The following is a 19,655-nucleotide window of genomic DNA, read 5'->3' on the forward strand; positions in this document are numbered from 1 at the left end:
TGGGAAGCAGAGGCACAGCAAACTGAAAGTCGGAGATTAAGGAGAAGTCTGGATACTGAATGGTAGGCATTCCAGACTCTGCTCCCTTTCATGCTCACAGAATGGTAGAAATCAATTTTATCTACCCAAAGCAAAAGTATACTTAGGAGACTTCCCAGTTTTAAAAGAAACTAAATGTTCTCATGAAAGAAAAATTCTCCCAACACTGCCTTTTGGGGTCTCCCAAAGAAAACCTGGCTTATTACTAGATGGTTCTTCCAAGGAGGTCCACCAATCACACAAAGACTGCAACCCAACATTTTGGAGCCTTACTCTTAAGTAAGTTGGCAAAGGTCATTAGACATTTGAGAAAAAACACAGTCTGAAACAAACAAACAGAAAAAAGGAACTCAGAAGCCACAGAAACAATACAGGGAGTAGAAGAAATGTTTTAAAAATCCACTATATTTAATATCCTCAAAGCCCCTCCCCCAAAGATATTACACCCATGAAACCACAGAATATTTAAGAAAAATAAAAGGACATAAATGACACCTTAGAAATTATAAAATTAAAAAGAAGAAGATCTCAATAGCATAAAAGATAAGAAAATTAGAAGATCAATTTAAGTGGCATAATGTTTAGCTAACTGGAGTTCCAGAAAAGAGAAGGAAATAAAGGGGAAGAAATTAGCAAAATGAAGAGTGCACTTTCCCAGAAATGAAAGGCATGAGTTTCCATATTAAGAAGAGCTAAGTCACCAAAATAATTAATTAACCCTTACTTATACTTTTGTGTGGGTCTTAGACATAGTTCAGACCTTGGAATACTGCCCAATATTCAGTCATCTGGGAAATTTGTTAGACCTCCTTGTAAGTGGTTGGCTTTGTGAGAACTTGATGATACCAATAAGACTAACAAGTGTACTAATCTTGTCTGTGAGAGTCCTTTGAGCATGAAACACTCAGTAGGTAGGAAACTCAAATAAAACCCAAAATGGGGGGAGGGGTACCTGGGCGGCTTAGTCGGTTAAGTGTCGACTCTTGATTTTGGCTCAGGTCACAATCTCACAGTTTCATGAGTTCAAGCCCTGCATCAGGCTCTGCACTGACCATGCAGAGCCTACTTGGGATTCTCTCGCTCTCTCTCTCTTCCTCTCCTCTGCTTGCCCTCTGTCTCTCAAAATAAATAAATAAACTTAAAAAAAAAGGGGGGGGGGAACAGGATAGTCCAAGGGATTCTGCTGTGCATATATGGTATGCAGGGTATACTGGAAACAGCCATGGCTTTCAAGTCAGACGGGTCTGAGTCGAACTCCTGCACATGCTTCTTAGTAGTGAGTGACCTTGGACAATTTATCCAACCTGTCTGAGCTTCGGTTTTCTCACCTCTAAAATGAGGACAACACCTGGTCACAGGATTCGGAATGGGATCGTGCATGCACAATGACAAGGATGGTGCCTGTCACATAGTACACACATTTAATCAGCAGAGGTTACTTTTTAACACAGAGCATGGCTGTGTCTTTGATCCATCTCTGTGCTTGTAAGAACAGTAGGAGTTGGTTGTAAACATTTGCTTGCAAAGTGGTTTTGTATGAAACAGGGATCACAGTCCCCATTTCAAAAATTCGTATCACACTTTTAGAACAAAGGACCTATTTTAGTTCAAAGTACAACAAAATCTTTGTTACTCAAAATACTAGAGAATGGATGGTAAATGGAAGTCCAAAAAATGTGGCCAATGAAGAGTTAATTCACATAGGCAAAACGGTCATACCTAGTCTCCCTCTCCTTCCTGGGGAAACACCAATGTAAAGGAAAGAACAGAAACTGAAGGCATTGTTTGTAAGGCAGAAAGCTAGGTCCCAGCCCCTGCAACCCCTAAAATGAAGCCTGAAAAACAATCATCTTCTAAAACTCCTAATACTAACTCACAAGACTACTTAGTTTTCCTCTGGGGAAACTAACGAGATCTATTGTTTTCCTGGACTATCTCAGAAATCCTTATTCCTAGAACCTTGATGAGGGGGTGAGTGTCAGGTAACACAGCTTATTCTGCTTGATGATTATGCTCAACAAAGGCAACCTCAAAGGAATTAAGGAAAGGAGGGAGGGGAAGAAGGGGGCAGAGCAATTTCAGAGAATTATCTCAGTCAGAAGGGTCATAAAAAGATGTTTCAAAACCACAGTGTGAAGATTGCAACTGACTCATATTCTAAAAATTGCACTGAACAGTTCTGGAAGGTGGTAAAATGGAGATAGAACAGTGGGTACATATTACTCATTGTCAAACCAAAAGCATAGTAAAGTTGTAACTTTTACTTAGAATAGCTCAAAATAATGAGTTGTGGGGAAATGTCTGAGAAGAATAATACACTAGTGGAAGTGAGGTAATGCTATACAATAAAAAATTTTGAGCATTGAAGTTCCTTCCACAAGGTCCATCTGGAACAGTATTACCTGGCTGTCACAGCTTACTACAGTATTAAACTCTGAGCTACTAATAGTTCTCCAGAAAGGCTGGAAATCAATGCAACACTGACCATGGGTCACATGGTTTCCTGGAAAACCATCTTGGGAGATGGTCTTCTTACAGATTTTAGGGAGTATACTTAAATCCTGATAAATCTGAACAAATTACAGTGTTGAAGTTTGAATTACAGATGCAAGACAGAAGATAAAATCCAAGTAGAGGTATACATGGTCATGTAGGAATGTGTAAATATGCAACGAGTTTTTGTAGAAGTGGTAGAAGAAAGCCTTCAGTTCCTAAAGATTCTACAGTGGTTCTATATTGTCCTGGAAGCAAGTTTAAAGTCCTCATTCTGACACTGAGGTCAGGTAAAGTCCCATCTTTTGTCTTTGTCTTGATAACAATACTCACCATGAGCCATGCTGGACACTTGACATCCATTCTTCATCTTTATCTTATTTTTTTATATTTTTATTTATTTTGGGAGAGAGACATAAAGAGCGAGCAGGGGAGGGGCAGAGAGAGAGAAAGAGAGTCCCAAGCAGGCTCCATGCTATCAGTGCAGAGCCTGACTCGGGGGCTCAAACTCATGAACCAAGAGATCATGACCTGAGCGGAAATCAAAAGTCCAGCCCTCAACTGAACGAGCCACCCAGGTGCCCCCATTCTTCTTTTTCTTTAAAATAATGCAATGGCTGCCCCCATTTACATATGAGGAAACTGAGATTCTGCACGTTATACCAAATAGCTGAAGGTCACACACTTTTGGAATACAAATCCCAATCATCTGACTCCGGAAAGAAGGCCTCTCTTCTTTCTCCCCATTAACTATCGAAAGTGAGAGCCAAATAAACCCATGCTCATGCAGCCCTTCAAGCTACTGTGTAAGCTGTTTGTCTTTAGGTGACATGTGCCTCTATCTCCACTCACCCTTCCAGTTCCGGACCCTCTCTCAAAGCTCAGGAGCCAGCACAGAGTAGCCTGACTACACCTGCAAACATCAGTGTCCCCCTTTTGGGTCTTGGCGTAGATCAGCCCATCTGTGTCACCAGTTCTATCATCTGATGAGTCAGGTCACCACTTTACCTGATGTGTTGTTATATTCTTTACCTGTTTTTTTTTTGTGCATACATCTTTTCTTCGAAACATGATAGCAAGAGCTAATTTTAGAAACTGCCACATGCTTCATTTTTATACTCAGCGGGGGGAAAAAAGCAATTATTTAATAGATTTAACATTTTCATTGTAATTTGGGGGAATCTTGTTACCCATAATATATAATTATACATTAAAAGGATAATTTACTTTTCAGTTTGCTATTATATGATGATGATAATAATCTACCTTAAAATAAAACTTTCAATGGAATTATTTTTTTTTAACCAATTACAGTTCATAGTATTACATAACTGAGCTTCAGTAATATTCTTACTAATCTCTGTAGGAGTGCTGATAACACTGACGCCATCTTTGACCCTCCATTTTGTTTATGCCCACACCATGACTTCCCTTGGGGCTACATGTTCCAGGCCCTGTGGAGGAGGTTAACGTATGACCTGACTGGAATGCGGGAAGGCTCATTCTGATCTTCCCTCACGTGGCTCAGTCAAGGCATCACTTTAGGTAACTAGTAGAGATCCTCTGGCGCACAAATGGGGCCACTAACCTGTGACCTCACCACCATGCCCCTTGCTCTATAAAAGCTGGGGACTGAGGTCTGGACTTGGTGGAGACTAGAGATGAAGGATGGCTGCCTACCGCCTGGATTATCTGCCCATCTGCCCAATCCCCTGGTCAGTAAGTTACCCTGAATAAAACTTTGCATAAAGGGGGTGCAGTGGCTTGCTTTGTTTTTTGGTCTTAAAGTGACTTCTCAGCCTGCAGGATACTTTACTGACACTTGTCTACCTTCTAGCAATCTCCTATAATAAGAATCTTTGATCATGCAAGACAGAGATGGATAGTCATGTGAATATACAGTTGCATTTTAGCCAACAGCATCAAATTTCCCCTTCACTAATTTTTTGTACAACCAACAGGAAGTTCAAAAACATGGATTGGTGTGTTAACTTTTCTTTTTGTTCCTGGACAGACTTAAGTAGATCTTAACGTTAAGAGTGAACTTGCGGGAACTATCTGAGATTTTAATGAATGTATAATTGACATATTATGGAAAATAAAGCAGAAAGTATCAGTTCTTTAAAGTTGTTCCCAGAAATCATGTAAAGCAGGTGAAAATACTGGTTAGAAAATATTCAAAAAAATGCTGTATTAAATTGTTAAATTCTAAATTGAATTTCAATAAAATTTTAAAACTCGTTAAAAAAAAAAAAAGAGTGAACTTGCTGGGGCACCTGGGTGGCTCAGTGGGTTAAGCATCTAACTTCGGCTCAGGTCATGACCCCCGGTTCGTGGGTTCAAGGCTTGCATCAGGCTCTGTGCTGACAGCTCAGAGCCTGGAGCCTGCTTCAGATTCCTTATCTCCCTCTCTCTTTCACCAACCCTGCTCGCACTCTGTCTCTCTCTCTCTCTCTCAAAAATAAGTAAACATTAAAAAAATTAAAAAAAAAAAACCAAACAATGAACTTGCCAAAAAGGGAGAGACAACAGGAACGTTCTAGAGTGGAGAGGCAATCAGATAAAATACCTCAAGGAAAAATACCAGCTGCTTGTGTAAAGCCTGGTAGACAAATCCATTGCCCAGAACTTTCCATAGGCAACCTATCATTATCAGGCCAGAAAAGGGCAGAACTTGTTCCAGATTCTGGGGCAAGGCAATTGATGTATTTAACAAGCAGCCTCAGCCACAGCAGGAAGAAAGACAGACATCAGGTAAGGCTGATCCCAAAGTACACTCCATAGCTTGATCCCTTGACTAAAAGGAGCACGGAGTAGGAGGAATCTTATGTACAGCCCTTTCCTGGGCCATAGTCCTGAGGCTGCATAGTCCTGGGGCTTGAAGTGAAGCCCTGTCAGATCCTCGAACCAGCCTCATGACACCCCATCACACATCCTGGTCCCCGGAAGCTGGTTCCCAGCTGGAGGCCGGGGCTGATGAGGTGAAACGCATTCATCTAGGAATCCAGTACAAGAATCAACCCCTTTTTTCATGCACTCACTAGAAGAGAGGCAGATTATGCTAGAGTGGAGCATCTGGGTCCCAGCTAAAGCCTTGGCAGCTCAATGCCGGGGCTGATGTGGCTTCTGTCCCTCAAAGAAACACATTTCTTGGTTCTGGCACGCAGAAACACCTATTTCCTTTCCTTTTCTCTGGGAAACAGGCAGCTGCTAAAGAATACTGGTTTCATTTAGGTACAGTGCCACCTTGCTTAACAAAGCTATTTTGAACAAAGCTGGCTTCTGCTCATCAGCTCTGGGGTAAATGCTCATCTCCTCCATGCTGAGTCCCTGCCACCTTGCACACACAGGTCTGTGGTCAGCCTAGAAGGCTCTCAGTGCCTCATCGCTGGGAAGGGAGGGAGGTAGCACCCTGCTCTTAGCACTACAGGGAAGGACTAGCCAGAGAGATGGATATCCTGCCTTCCTGTTACTTCACCACCTGCCTCCACATCCAAACAAAGTAACAGCAGCCCTAGCCTAATGGGAAGAGGCAGGAAGAATCCAGTAGAATCACATTTTTAGGTCTGAATTTTTTATACCTTTGGTAAACAAGTTCTTATATATGGAAAGTGGTGGTGAATGCCTCCTCCCTGCTCATGGAGACATGTTCTTTTCCATTGCTTGTGCGGCTCAGGGAAAAGTAGAGGAAAATTTAAGAGATGTGTGAACGGGGAACCTTTAAAGTCCATTTATTTGGCTCATGCATCAACACCGGTTCTGCTTATATGCAGGTTTGTTTTTCCCCAACCAAACAGACCCCAGAAGGTAGCTTCCAGGCAGTTACCAGGCCTCCCATGCAATGGATCAAGCGCCCACTCTCCACTCACCCCATCTCCATGACCAGCAGAGGGAGCCAGAGAGCTCCGAGTGGTAAATATCCAGGAGGGATAGGCGTGGTTATTTCCTACCTTAGGGTCCACAGTCACTACCCTAATCTCCAGGGACCAGACTCTTAACTTGAAGTTAGTTGAAGGTTAGGGAACTAGAGAATTTTGTTTTTCTTCTTTCAAAAAATCCAGAGAGATCTATTGAGGAGTAGACACTTAGCCAAGAAGACACATGCCTTCAGAGTGAATGAGGCCAAGAAATGTTTCTTTAAGTTAAAAAGAAAGCATTAAGTAAAACCAGAACTGCAGCTAGAAGAGGTCCTGGGAGAGCGGCTAGTCAGCCCCTGCTCCTCCCTCAGAAAGAAGGAGAGGTCTATGGCTGGGGTTGCCTAATCTAGCCTGTGGGCCAGCTTCAGCAGGTGTGTTTTGTTTGGCAAGTACAACATACTTTTAAGTGCTTTACTCTTAATTAGTTACTAACCTTTAAAGATCTGAAGGATTCATATTAATAAATAAACTAGATTTCCAGATTCCCTTGATAAAACAGAAGATCGCGCAAAGCTGGCTGACATCCACCCCTGGATCACAGCTGTCCTCTGGAGTTAAACAACCCCCCCCACCCCGCCCTGCCCCACCCCAGGCCCCTGAACCTCCTCAGGCATTTATGATCCCTGCTTGGCCCCCTGCAGCAATGGACTTTGCCATCCTAGGCAAGACAAATGTTTCTCTATCTAGTGTTTCACCTAGGGAGCTCTGACAAATTATCCACACTTGCACCCAGACCAGTTAAGTCAGGATCTGGGCCCGGAGACGGACCCAAGCCAAAGAAGGGTTTTAAAGTCCCCAGGTGATTTTTATGTGCAGCCAGGTTTACAAATGGCTAAGGCTAGATCCTGAAAAGCAGGTCATAAATTATTCTCTTCTTGAAACACCTCAGTGGCTTATTTCACTCTTTTACCATTTTTAAAGTTTTTCATGATATCCTACCAAAATCTGGTTTTCTCTTATTCTTCTAGCACCTCACATGGCCCTAGGTTTTTGTGTTGTTTTGTTAGTTTCTCTTCTTTTTGCTTCATTATTTTGGTTCATCCATTCTCAACCTCTCCTCCAGCTTCTCCACGTTTTTTTATTTTTTTTAATTTTTAAGTAATGTCTACACCCAACCTACTCACAACCCCGAGATCAAGAGTCATGTGCTCCTCCAACTGAGCCAGCCAGGTGCCCCTCTCCACATTCTTTTTAAAGTACAATGGACAAAATTAGAAATAATACCCTACCCATTATTTTACTGGAGTAGCTCAATAGTGGTATTTATTTCTGGTTGAATGTCATACTTACTATCTCAGAATCACATTAATTTCTTTTCACAACACTTTTTAAAATTTTCACCTAATCATCATATGATTTTTGTTAACAAGGAACTCAACTGCAAAAACCTGAGAAATCACACTCCAGGATGGAAAAAACAAGATTTAGAACAAATTAAAGCACCAAATAGCAAGTCTCATTTTCAGGTGAGAGAGACATCAACCTTTCCCCAGGGCCATAACCTGATATGTAAAACTCAAGGGGACATAAGCATGCCCATAGTAGTTTTAGTTCTTTGCCTGTAAAGTAATTTACAATCAATAGCTTAGTCTGTTTTTAGGCAAATTGTAAGTCGATTTCCTTCCTTTTTTTTTTTTTAAGATCTTATTTTTCAAGTAATTTCTATACCCAACGTGGGGCTTGAACTCACAACCTGAAGATCAAGTGTTGCATGATGTACCAAATGAGCAAGCCAGGTGCCCCTCTAAGCTAATTTCTTAGCGAATCCTTCACTGTCAAATTATAACAGAAATGCTGCTTAGTGTAAGATGGAATTGGAAGACCAACACAAATGTTAGCCTATCTCAATGAGATAGTATTTTGTTGCACCCATTTTACAGATTAGGAAACCGAGGCCTGGAAAGCTTAAGCAGGTTGCCCACAGTTGACTGCCCACACACCCAACATATGATGAATCCTGGTTTTGGCTGGCTCCTTTGGGAAGGTAAATCCTTCCATGGCCATCGGCCTCTGATTCTGGGTACCAGATTCCACATCAAAAAATGGAGCCTCAGAGACACCAGCACTTAGGCTTTACATCCAGCAAGAGCAGAGACTGAGTCTCCATGATACCACACACACACACAAAAAAAACATCAAAATGCACACCAAACATTGAACTTGCCATTCTGGAGCCAACGGACTCTGGCAAACGCTCCCTGCAACGCCTAGGGAAAAGCCAACATTTTCTAATTAATATATAAACCACAGAGCGCCCCTTGCAAGATGCCAGCTCTGTATGGTTGGAAATGTTATCCAGAGAAAAAACAGAAAAACAAGTTGAACTACAAGATTCCCTCCAGCAATCGATAGTAAGGAAAAAACCACCACACCCCTACACACTCACAGTTTGAAGAGAAAGAAGGGAATTAATGTTTTATGTCTGGTCTCCATAAAATGTCTGCCCAGTTAGAACCCAATGTGCGATCAGGGGAAAGGAAGGATTGAGCTCGGGGCTCGGCGGGAGCCGGAGGCCCCTGACGCTCTGAAATCCCAAAGGCGCTGAGATCCCAAAGGAACACCTACGCGCCGCCCTCCTGGCGCTGCAGCCACGCCCAGGCCCCTGCGGGACTCGCCGGGGCGGTCACTGCGCGGCGCACAGAGGTCTCCCCGGGAGGGAGAACCCTGGTCTCATCTCATTGTTTCGACCCAACCGTAAAATGCGTCGTCTCCGCTTCCTCAAAAAGGACCTGAGCTAACAGGGTTACGCGGCCTGCCCAGCCCGAGGATCTCTTCTTTGTGCACCCGTTCCCAAGCCACGCGCTAGAAACCGCGCGCTCCAGCCCCCTCCTGCAGTCGCCCCGGCTGTCGCCTCCTCGCGGCGCCAGCGCGCACCACCTCCAGACAAGGCGTGGCGACGCGCGTGGCGAGGCCCTCCGGCGGCCCCAGCCCCAGCGCATCCGCCTCTCCTGCGTCGCGGCCGCTCGGGTGGAAGCCCTCCTTCTGAGCCGAACCGCCCGCGAGCCGCACGGAGCCACAGATACTCACGTTTCCAATTGTCTTCGGATAGTGCGCGCACTCCCCGCGCCACCGCTAAGACGAGCAAGCGCCGAGAGCCGCCTTTCAGGCAGCCAGAAGTGACTAGCAGGCGACCAGCTCAAAGCCCCTCATTTTCTGCAAGCTCACTCAAAATGCTCCGCGGTGCCGCCAACGCAGCTGCCAGGTTTAATAACTATGTCAGACGGCCCCTCCCCCCATAAAGAGACACAAAGATGACAGGCTGGGGACTGAGGTCCGCCTGTTCAACCGCAGTCACCCTGCCTCAGACCCAGCGATGCCGCAGCTGGCATGACACTGCAAGGACCGACCAGGAGTGCCAGCCTTGACCCAGGAATTCTCCAGAAACCTCAGCTCTTTCTTAATCGCTCGGAGCGTAAATCTGATACTCTCCACCACAGTATTTGTGAAACAAAACAAGAGGCGGGTGCCTTTCTAGTTAACCTAACCTGCGTCTCGAGTGTAAAGGGGACTTACGTAAAAGAACGCAGCAAACCTCAGCCTTAGTTAAACCAGATTTCTGGGCATTGATAGGATATCCTGGCACCCTGCAAAACGCACGCAGGAAGCTCATCCAAACTCTTTCCCTCACGTTTTAGTGGCTCACGCTAACGTTCCCGCCTCTCCGGAGAATTCTGGCCAACAGAACCTTACTGTCTGGGGGGGCTCCTTTGCAGATCCTCCTTGACCTGGACCATCTCCAACGCGCTGACAGCTCCTCGAGAGCGATTGGATTTTATCAAGCTGGAAGGAAGTAGTTGTTCTGTTTTGCAAATGAAATATCTCACCTTAAGCAGTGCTTTCTAAATATATGTACACCTAACCCATACTGAGCGCCCTGCAGCCTGCCAGCCACGCCCCGCGGCCTCCCCACCCCCCCCCCGCCCGGGTCCCGCCCTGCCCCGAGGGTACTTCTATGCGCAGCCCAGCCGGCCGCACCTGTGTCTTTAGGGAGCGGTTTCCGTGGAAACTTCCGTGGAAGCCGGTTCTCCCTTCAGACTCGCTGTTACCCTGACAACTGCGACCTAGCACTAGGCGGTCCAGGAAGGATATCAAAGGATGCCTGTTTTAAATCACAGATTCAGATTCACAAGGGTAATAGGGCAAAAATAGAAGGGCAGTGATACTTGGGAATGGAGACCGAGCTGCGCAAGAATTAACGCGGATGGGGTTAATGGACAATGCAGACCCCGGGGCACCGCATCATTCACCCCTCCCACCCTCCAGCAAACAAATTTATACTTGGCTTTAGAACGAATTCTATCATTCCCTTCTGCATATTTACTTTTCTCTATTCTGCTTAAGATACTATGTAAAAGTTATTTTGCACTAGCTAGCTCCTGGTAGAAGGGAGGAGAGGCCCATAAAAAATGTGTGCAACAGGGGAAGACTTCGTGGGAATCATACTTGGCTGTGGATGATCTCCTACACAGAAACCCAGGAACTGTTCTGATTATAACCTTGCACCATCAGGTTATGATGAACACATGGTTGCAAAATTAAACTCATCATTTCAGTGAAGTTTCAGGTGGGGAAAACGGGGAAGGGTGGATGAGACTATCTGTATCCAAATGTGTTAAAAATTTAAATGTTCATATGCCATCGTGTTACTTTTGGATATGGACATTTTACACTCATCAAACCACAAGTCGGTACTAAAAAAATAAAATGAAACGAGTTAATGAGCTTTATACAAACCGTAACAGGATTCCGTACAAACACATACCCCATGTTGCTTTCACCTTACCATAAACCTTATATTTCATATCTGAGTTATTAAAAGCTTAAAATTAGTGGCATATTTGAATTAATGAGATTTTACTATACACATTATAATATGATATTAATTAATCTCTGGCTTGAGACTGAAAGATATATATTTGTATACATGTATATACATCTATATACACATATATACAAATGCATCTCTTTTATAGTCACAAATGCATTTATGTGAAGTTCCATATGTATCCAATTTCCATAAAGGAAGTGATATTTCCATATTTTAAGGAAACAGTTTATGTAAAAGAACGGATACAGGAAATTTTGTCATAAAGCAAAGACTTTTGTCAAGAAGAACCATCTAATTTGCATGTTTTGAAAATCCACATTTTGTCTCCTGAATCTGCTCTGAAGCACATAATTTTGTAATCGTGTGACACAGATGGTTATTTGCAAATGAAGATCTCTAAAACAAAAACGTGAATACCCAGCTATAGAATAGCCACCTCCCTCACCTAATACATTTCAAACTTGAAAGAATAAAAAGTATTAGGGTTCCTGGATGGCTCAGTCGATGAAGCGTCTGACTCTTGATTTCGGCTCAGGCCATGATCTCATGGTTTTATGAATTCGAGCACTGCATCGGGCTCTGTGCACTGACAGTGTGGAACCTGCTTGGGATTCTTCCTCTCTCTTTGCCCCTACCCTGCTTGCTCTCTCTCTCTCTTTCTCTCTCTCAAAATAAATAAACTTTTCTTTTAAGTAGTACGCAGATTATCTTTACTTCTAACAAAAATTAAGAGTGAGAATTGTAGGAGCACCTAAGTAGCTCAGTTGGTTAAGCATCTGACTTAGACTCAGGGCATAATCTCTTGGTTCTGGGTTTGAGTCCCACATCAGGCTCTGCACTGACAGCTCAGAGCCTGGAGCCTGCTTTGGATTCTGTGTCTCCCATTTTTTCTGCCCCTCTCCCACTTGTGCTCTTTCTCTCTCAAAAATAAATAAACTTAAAAAAAAATTTAAAAAAGAGTGAGCATTGTAGAAGACAGAAGAATAGGCGTAAAGAGGTTAAAAACACACTAAGCAATGCAATCCTTTAAAGTATCTTTCCAAAGAATAATTAAGATCAAGATAACTATATTTAGAATATTATATTAACTGGTAATATGAAGCGAGATTCAAAACAACAAATATGTATGATCCCAATCTTTTTCAAAACTTTTTGTTGTGTGTACTTATACATATGACAATCATGAATCAGGGGAATTCTTAGCTTTACGCTTGTCTATATCACTTGTCTGTATTTCTTTATACTTGCCTATATTTTCCACAACAGCTATTCCCAGTGAAAGCATCATGGTAGAGGGCTCAAGAGAGTAGGCATCAGATCAACATCTTACCGACCTGGCTTACGTCCTTGGTGATTCTTCTAGGCTACTATATATGTCTTTTCATTTGAAAAAAGAAAAAAGGCTAGTAATAACACCTTCTTCATAAGGTAGTTGGGAGGATTCAGTGGTGTAAGGCCTGAAGAATGAAAGAATGTGTTCCTTCTATCAAATGCAGTAATCCCAATTTGGGGGCTGTTTTTTCCAGGCTTTTAATTCTATCTTGGATAGTTTTGACCCTTCAATTAGACATTATCATCATATATGTGCAGTATTATTTATATCTGCCCACAGTTTTTACTGAAATTCCTTATCATTGCTTTTTGTATCTCAGAACCTTCTTCGGGGATCCTTCTCCTTTTCCTTAAAGTGTATCCCTAAGAAGATTCATAGTGATGGCTTTTGTCACTCAAATCTCCTGGTTTTGGTTTGATAATATCTTTATTTTGGTTTTGTTCTTGAAATGTAGTTTCATGCCATATAATTTTAGGTTCATGGTTATTTTCAACTGGCACTTTGAAGATATCCTTCATCTGTCTTCTGGCTTTGTTGTTGCTGTTGAGTAATCAGATGTCTTGTAATTTTTACTTTTTTTTTTTTTCTATGTAATCTGTCAACTTTGAATGTTTTTCTCTTTGTTATGCTTTTATTCCATTATCTCACCTCTTTAAAAATATCAAACACACTTCATATTCTGTATCCGATCATTCCAGTATTAATAGTCTTTGCAGGTTTATCCCAGAAGTTTATTGTCTCAGACGATCTTCATCACCACCTTATTTATTTAGTGATTTTTATTTATGGTGAATTCATGTCCTTGGAACTCTACCAGTGGGACCTCTCTGAGCCCTGCATTACAGTGCAGTGATCAGATAGGTGAACTGGGGAGATGGGGGCACTTCTAACATGGAGCTGCTTTAAAATAAATTTTAGGTTTAAAGTCTCAGGTCCCTCTACATTACATTCTCTAGGAGGTACAGATTTCAGGCTCAAACACTTGTGAGTGGAAGCCCAAAGCTGGGACTACTTCAGGGAGATTTTTCTGTACTTCGCCCAGCACCAAGGCTGAGACAGGTAACATCTCTTCATGCAGGCAAGTTGTTTTCTTGTATGACCATTGTTTTGGTCTTTCAGGGGTTCTGGCCTTCCATGCTGCTCAAGCCACATGTTTTTTTATCTCCTGCCCTCTGAGCGTGACTCATTTAAACTCAGACTCTGGGGTTGGCAGGCACCTCCTTTCCTCCATTGCCTCTCAGCCAAGGCCTGCTCCACCCTTGCTTCCCTTACAACCAAGCTTTCTCACAGTTTTGCCTTCTATTCCCTTTACTTTGCCACCAGCCTGGCAGTGCTTTGAAAATATATGATAAACAATACCATTTAAAAAATGGGCAAAAGTGGGGCACCTGGGTGGCTCAGTCAGTTAAGCATCCCACTTCAGCTCAGGTTATGATCTCACAGTTTGTGGGTTCAAGCCCCTCATCAGGCTCTGTGCTGACAGCTCAGAGCCTGGAGCCTGCTTCGGATTCTGTGTCTCCCTCTCTCTCTGCCCCTTCCCCACTCGTTCTCTCTCTCTCTCAAAAATCAATAAACATTAAAAAAAATTTTAAGTTAAAATGGGCAAAAAATTTGGACAGACATTTCATTAAAGAAGAAATATGGATAGCAAAACGTGCAAAGATGGTTGATATTGTCAGTCACTAGGGAAATGCAAATTAAAACCACAATGAAATATCACTCACAAGAAAGGCTAAAAAATGAAAAAGACTGGCAATATCAAGTATTGGCAATAATGTGGAACAACCGGAATTCTCATACATTGCAGGTGGGAGTATAAAATGGTATAACCAATTTTGGAAACAATTGAGCAGTTTATTATGAAGTTAAACATACATATATCATCTATATTTATCTTCTATTGCCGTAATAAATTACCACAAATTTAGTGGCTTTAAAACTACATTCCTTTCTTAGCTCATATTTCTGAAGGTCAGAAATCTGAAACAATGTGGCTGGGTTGTCTGCTCGTGGCATCACAAGACTGAAGTCAAGGTGTTAGTTGGGCTGGGTCCTCTTCTGGAAGCTCTAAGATGAAATCTGCTTCCAGGCCCATCCAGGCTGTTGGCAGAATTCAGTTCCTTGTGGTTGCACAGCTGAGGTCTCCATTTCCTTACTAGCTGTCAGCTGGAGACTCCTCTCAGCTCCTTAAGGGTATCTACATTCCTTTCTAGGAGCCCCATCCATAATCAAGCCAGTGAGGACACATTGACATACTGTGTGCTTCACATCTTTCTGACTTCCTTTTTTGTTTACCACTTTTGAAGGGTACATGTGATTACATTAGGCCCACCCAGAATAATCTCTGTTTGCCATGTAAGGTAACATAATCATGAGAGTGGTATCTCATTATACTCTCCTGATCCACTCACACTCAGAGGGGAGAGGGTCCTTGGAGGTCATTTCTAGAATCCTGCTTACCATGTCATATGATACAGCCATTTCTTTCCTAGGTATTTACCCAAAAGAAATGAAAATGTATGTCTGCCCAAAGACTTATAGGTGGGGGTGCCTGGGTGACTCAGTTGGTTAGGCAACTGACCTTGGCTCAGATCACGATCTCATGGTTTGTGAGTTTGAGCCCCACATCAGGCTCTGTACTCACAGCTCAGAGCCTGGAGCCAGCTTCAGATTCTATCTTCTTCTCTTTGCCCCTCCCCCACTCGGTTCTGTCTATCTTTCCCTCCAAAATAAATAAACATTAAAAAAAATTTGGGGGGGGGGGCTCCTGGGTGGCTCAGTCGGTTGAGTGTCTGACTTGGGCTCAGGTCATGATCTCACGGCTTGTGAGTTTGAACCCCGCGTCAGGCTCTGTGCTGACGGCTCGGTGGCTGGAGCCTGCTTTAGATTCTGTGTCTCCCTCTCTCTCTGCCCCTCCCCCGCTGACGTTCTGTCTCTGTCTCTCAAAAATAAACAAACATTAAAAAAATTTTTTAAAGATAGATGTTTAAAAAAAAATTTTTTTTGAAAATCAGTGCATTTCATTATATGTAAATTGTACCTTAACTGACAAAAAAGGAAGATAGTGGGTTTTTTTATTTATTTTGAGAGAGAGAGGTGGGAGAGAGGCAGATAGAGAGGGAGAGAGAGAATCCCAAGCAGGCTCCACACTATCAGTGCAGAGCCCAAGCCTGGGTCCGAACCGAGGAACCATGAAATCATGGCCTGAGCCAAAATGAAAAATTGGACACTTAACCAACTAAGCCACCCAGGTGCCCCTGAAGATTATGGTTTTTATATTTTATCCAGCATCTTAAGGTATTCCACATTGGGAGTTTCTCTACACATTTAATCCACAAACTTTAAGACTTTCTTAATAGTATCTAAATATGCCTATATGTTTTAATCTGTAGCCCGTACACAGTGGACTTGCATAGTCATTTGGTCATTGTCTGTCTCCTCTGTGCTTGCCTGTAAACTCCATGTGGACAGAGGGTTGTGTCTGTGTTCACCACTGTACCCCAGTACCTGGGCCCATAGTGAGTCTTTGACAAATATTTGTTGAATAAATCAATAGTTCCCCCCTCCCCTCCCCCCACACACACACTGCCCCGAGCAATTCCAGGCACGGAAAATCTGATTATATATCTTTCCTCTGCTTCAATTCTATTACTAAAACCTTTTCTAAGCTGTAATTAAAAGTTGGAGTTAAGACCTTTTATTTAGCCCCATTGTTATAGAAACCACATGTCCTGATAGCCGCTGCCTGGGCTAGAAGCCGGGGTGCACTCAGTGTCACCATCTGGGCCGAGAGAGGAGGAACACAGCCACTGAGGGCTAGTCTGGCTGGCCCTGCTGGCTTCCCGCAGCCGTTCCCAGTCTCCTTTGTCACTGCAAACTGAGCACCCTGTTTCACTAAATTCACGGTTTTCCTTTTAAGGCACGCTTGATTCGTCTAAACATTAAAAACATATATTAGTATTAGTCAAAGAACAATGTCCTTTGGGATTAAGTGAGACAATAACAGAAGCCAAATACTGCAGAGCCCTTTGGACTGGAGCCAGCAGCACCCTCAAAAGGGAGCGGGTCCTGAAGGCACCAGATGTTTCTTTGTTCAGGGAACTAATTAGGTCCTCCACTCATTTGACCTCGGCTTTCAGTTACTTGTCTGTAAATGTCACACCCTCCCTCCTTCCAGGTCAGTACTAAGGTGCGAAACTTCCAAGTGCTAAAATCTTCCTGATAGTTGTGACCTACCAACAGGAAAAAAAAAAAATCACATGAGAAATAGGCATTTGTTTTGCCTTTGCTCTTAGTATACAAATCTTAAGCACAAATTGTGTGAATTTGACAGTCCCTCTTAAAAATATGCTAGAGCACACATTTACTACTAGCTACTGAGCATCTATTCCCTCTATTGGAAACAGGACCTCAAATTTCCAAAGGAAATTTGATTTGGGTTTAAGCCTGGTAGGCTTAAACCAACTAACACACCTACCTGTGCCCACAAGTCACCTGGATTGGCTTGGAGATTGGCATTAACACAGTCATAGCCAACAAGATGTTTGCTGGGGCTCTTGAGAAAAATACGCTTTCTTACCCTTAGGACAGTTTTGGGAGAAGAGGCCATTCTGGATGATGTGGTATAAAGGATGTGAATTTTGGACCTGCCACAGCCATTTTTTCAGTAAGGGAGACCCCAGAGCTGCCTTTGGGGCCACCTTGTGAAGCCTGAAAATAAAGGCAACACCATATAAGACAACATGGGGAGGAGAGAACCCTGGCCGAGGTGGCATCTTTTGAGCAGCTAGATTCAACCTCATCTGAAATCAGTGCCTCTAGATTGTCAGTTACCACTGACTTGGTAAAATCCCTTTGTCTTAGAAGGCAGGCTTGGGGCGCCTGGGTGGCTCAGTCGGTTAAGCATCCGACTTCAGCTCAGGTCACGATCTCGCAGTCAGTGAGTTCGAGCCCTGCGTCGGGCTCTGGGCTGATGGCTCAGAGCCTGGAGCCTGCTTCCGATTCTGTGTCTCCCTCTCTCTCTGCCCCTCCCCCATTCATGCTCTGTCTCTCTCTGTCTCAAAAATAAATAAACGTTAATTAAAATAAATAAATAAATAAATAAATAAATAAATATTAAAAAAAAAAAAAGAAGGCAGCCTTGTTTCAGCTTCCTGTCATTTGCAATAAAAAATACATGCGATGTTTAGCTTAAAGATTTTCAGATTGAAACTAGGGTGCCATTTAGACATCACCTAAAAGTTCCGTTTTGCCTACTCTTTCATAGACCTTTCACATAAGTTTCACAACCACTTTTCAAGATTTTAGACTTCTGACATCCAGATACCAGACATCCAACATACCAGATGTTGACCGCTGCCCAACATCCTGACACTCAGTAATTCCCACTGACCTGCTCTTCATAAAGCTTTTCTCCTGCTACTCAGCATAGGATATATGTGCAAATTCTTGAAGCAAATGCCCTAGAAAAGGCCAAGGGGGAAAAAACTGTAGGAACAAAAGAAAAGAGGTAATTGTTGCTGATTATCTGACCCACTTGAGAAGACAGAATCCTCAAAATGGATATAGCAATTCTGGAGAACATCAGTAGCACAAAAAATAAATACATCACACTTGTGACCAAAGACAGATCCTCAGAATCTGATTTGCCACCTTTACCTTAAAACTTTCATTGCAATTTGAATATAAAGAAAATTAAAATCATTTCTTGAACAAATGTAAGCTTATTTTTTCAATTTTATGCTTCTCTAATGATAATCGTTGACATTTGAGTGCTTACTATATGTCAGGCACTGTGATGTGCATTAGCTCATTTAGTCCTTGAATAAATCTCCTGATGCTGCAATTCCATTTTATAGAAGACACTGAGGTCCAGAGAGGTTAAATAAGAGATCACACAGCACGTGTGAGGCAGAGCTGGAACCCAAATCTGGGTCTGAAGCCAAAGTCTGTGTTCGTAACCAGTTCTCCGTAGTCTTCTCAAGTCAAGCCTGTCCCCCGCAGTTGAAATCACATCAGAGTTTCATCTAGACCACAGCCATTCATTATCACTTTTCCCTGATACAACCTGCAAACACAAAACTTTTTTTTTTTTAAGTAGATTCCATGCTGGAACTCACAACACTGAGATCAAGCGTCGGATACTTAACCAACTTTGCCACGCAGACGCCCCACAAAACTCTTTCTTGTCTATAAGTGAACCGTCCTCCACCAGTTGTCTCTTAGGGTGGGCGGGGCACAAAGGAGGGGCAGAGAAACCGTGCAGAGGTGGGGAAGTTGTCCACATGGGAGATTCTCCATTTGCTCTCCCACCCCATCAGTCCAAGTCCTGTGCACCCTCTGCCTGAAACCTCCCATCTCAGACCAAAGAGAATAGCTCCTTCTGGAGAAGCTCAGAGCTCTGTCACCTCCTGGTCTGCGCCGTCTCTGACCACCGCGACTGTGCACCTACTGTGTGCACAGCACTCTGCTGTCTTTCTTTGTGCCCTTGCCACATTCTTTCCATTGCAGTGTAGCCTTTTCTTATTGCTACAGCCCCAAAAGTGCATAACGTGGGCCAAATATATTGAGTGTCAGTAATATTTATTCTTTTTGAAATAGAAAAAAGAAAGGAAAAGAAAAACAAAATAGAACCTGCAATGTGTTCCGCCCCAGCGAGGGGAACTGGCATGTCTGGATCACCTCCTCCAGGCACTCTACATAAATCTTTTATTTTAGCCAGCCCACGCTCTGGGAGGCAGGGATCTAATTCCCATTTTATAGTTGAAGGAACAGACAGGACTTGGCCAAGGGCATACAGCAGTGATGGGGTGAGGCTTTGAACTGGCCTGTCTGCTTCCCAAGCTCAGGAACTTGCACTGTGCCACCTGAGGCAAGAGCAAGAACTGTGGGCTGGAGGAGGCTGGGAACATGATTTGAGAATGAGAAGGACTGCAGGTACCAAAGGCTCCTGGGTTGCACGTGGAAGCAGGAATCAAAGCTCCGCAGGACACTTAATAAAAGGCTAAGGGAAACATGTCCTTCGAGTCGGGAACAAGAGGGAAGG

At 43.2% G+C, this 19,655-nt stretch overlaps 1 protein-coding gene across 2 annotated transcripts in view; it reads right to left on the reverse strand.

Moving 5' to 3' along the window:
• The window catches only part of TRIM2 (tripartite motif containing 2), a 159,771-nt gene extending 149,514 nt beyond the window's left edge, over positions 1–10,257 (reverse strand). Inside the window, exon 1 of one of the 2 annotated variants that reach the window (XM_058721132.1) lies at positions 10,140–10,257. The gene's annotated coding sequence lies outside the window, so the exon portion shown is untranslated. Of the gene's footprint in view, positions 1–9,476; positions 9,851–10,139 lie in introns of those variants that run through there. The other variant, XM_058721134.1, reaches the window with a different exon arrangement.
• Between the last annotated feature and the right edge of the window lie 9,398 nt (positions 10,258–19,655).

The sequence above is a fragment of the Neofelis nebulosa genome, chromosome 3 (genome assembly GCF_028018385.1).
Source record: "Neofelis nebulosa isolate mNeoNeb1 chromosome 3, mNeoNeb1.pri, whole genome shotgun sequence".
Lineage (NCBI taxonomy): Eukaryota > Metazoa > Chordata > Mammalia > Carnivora > Felidae > Neofelis > Neofelis nebulosa.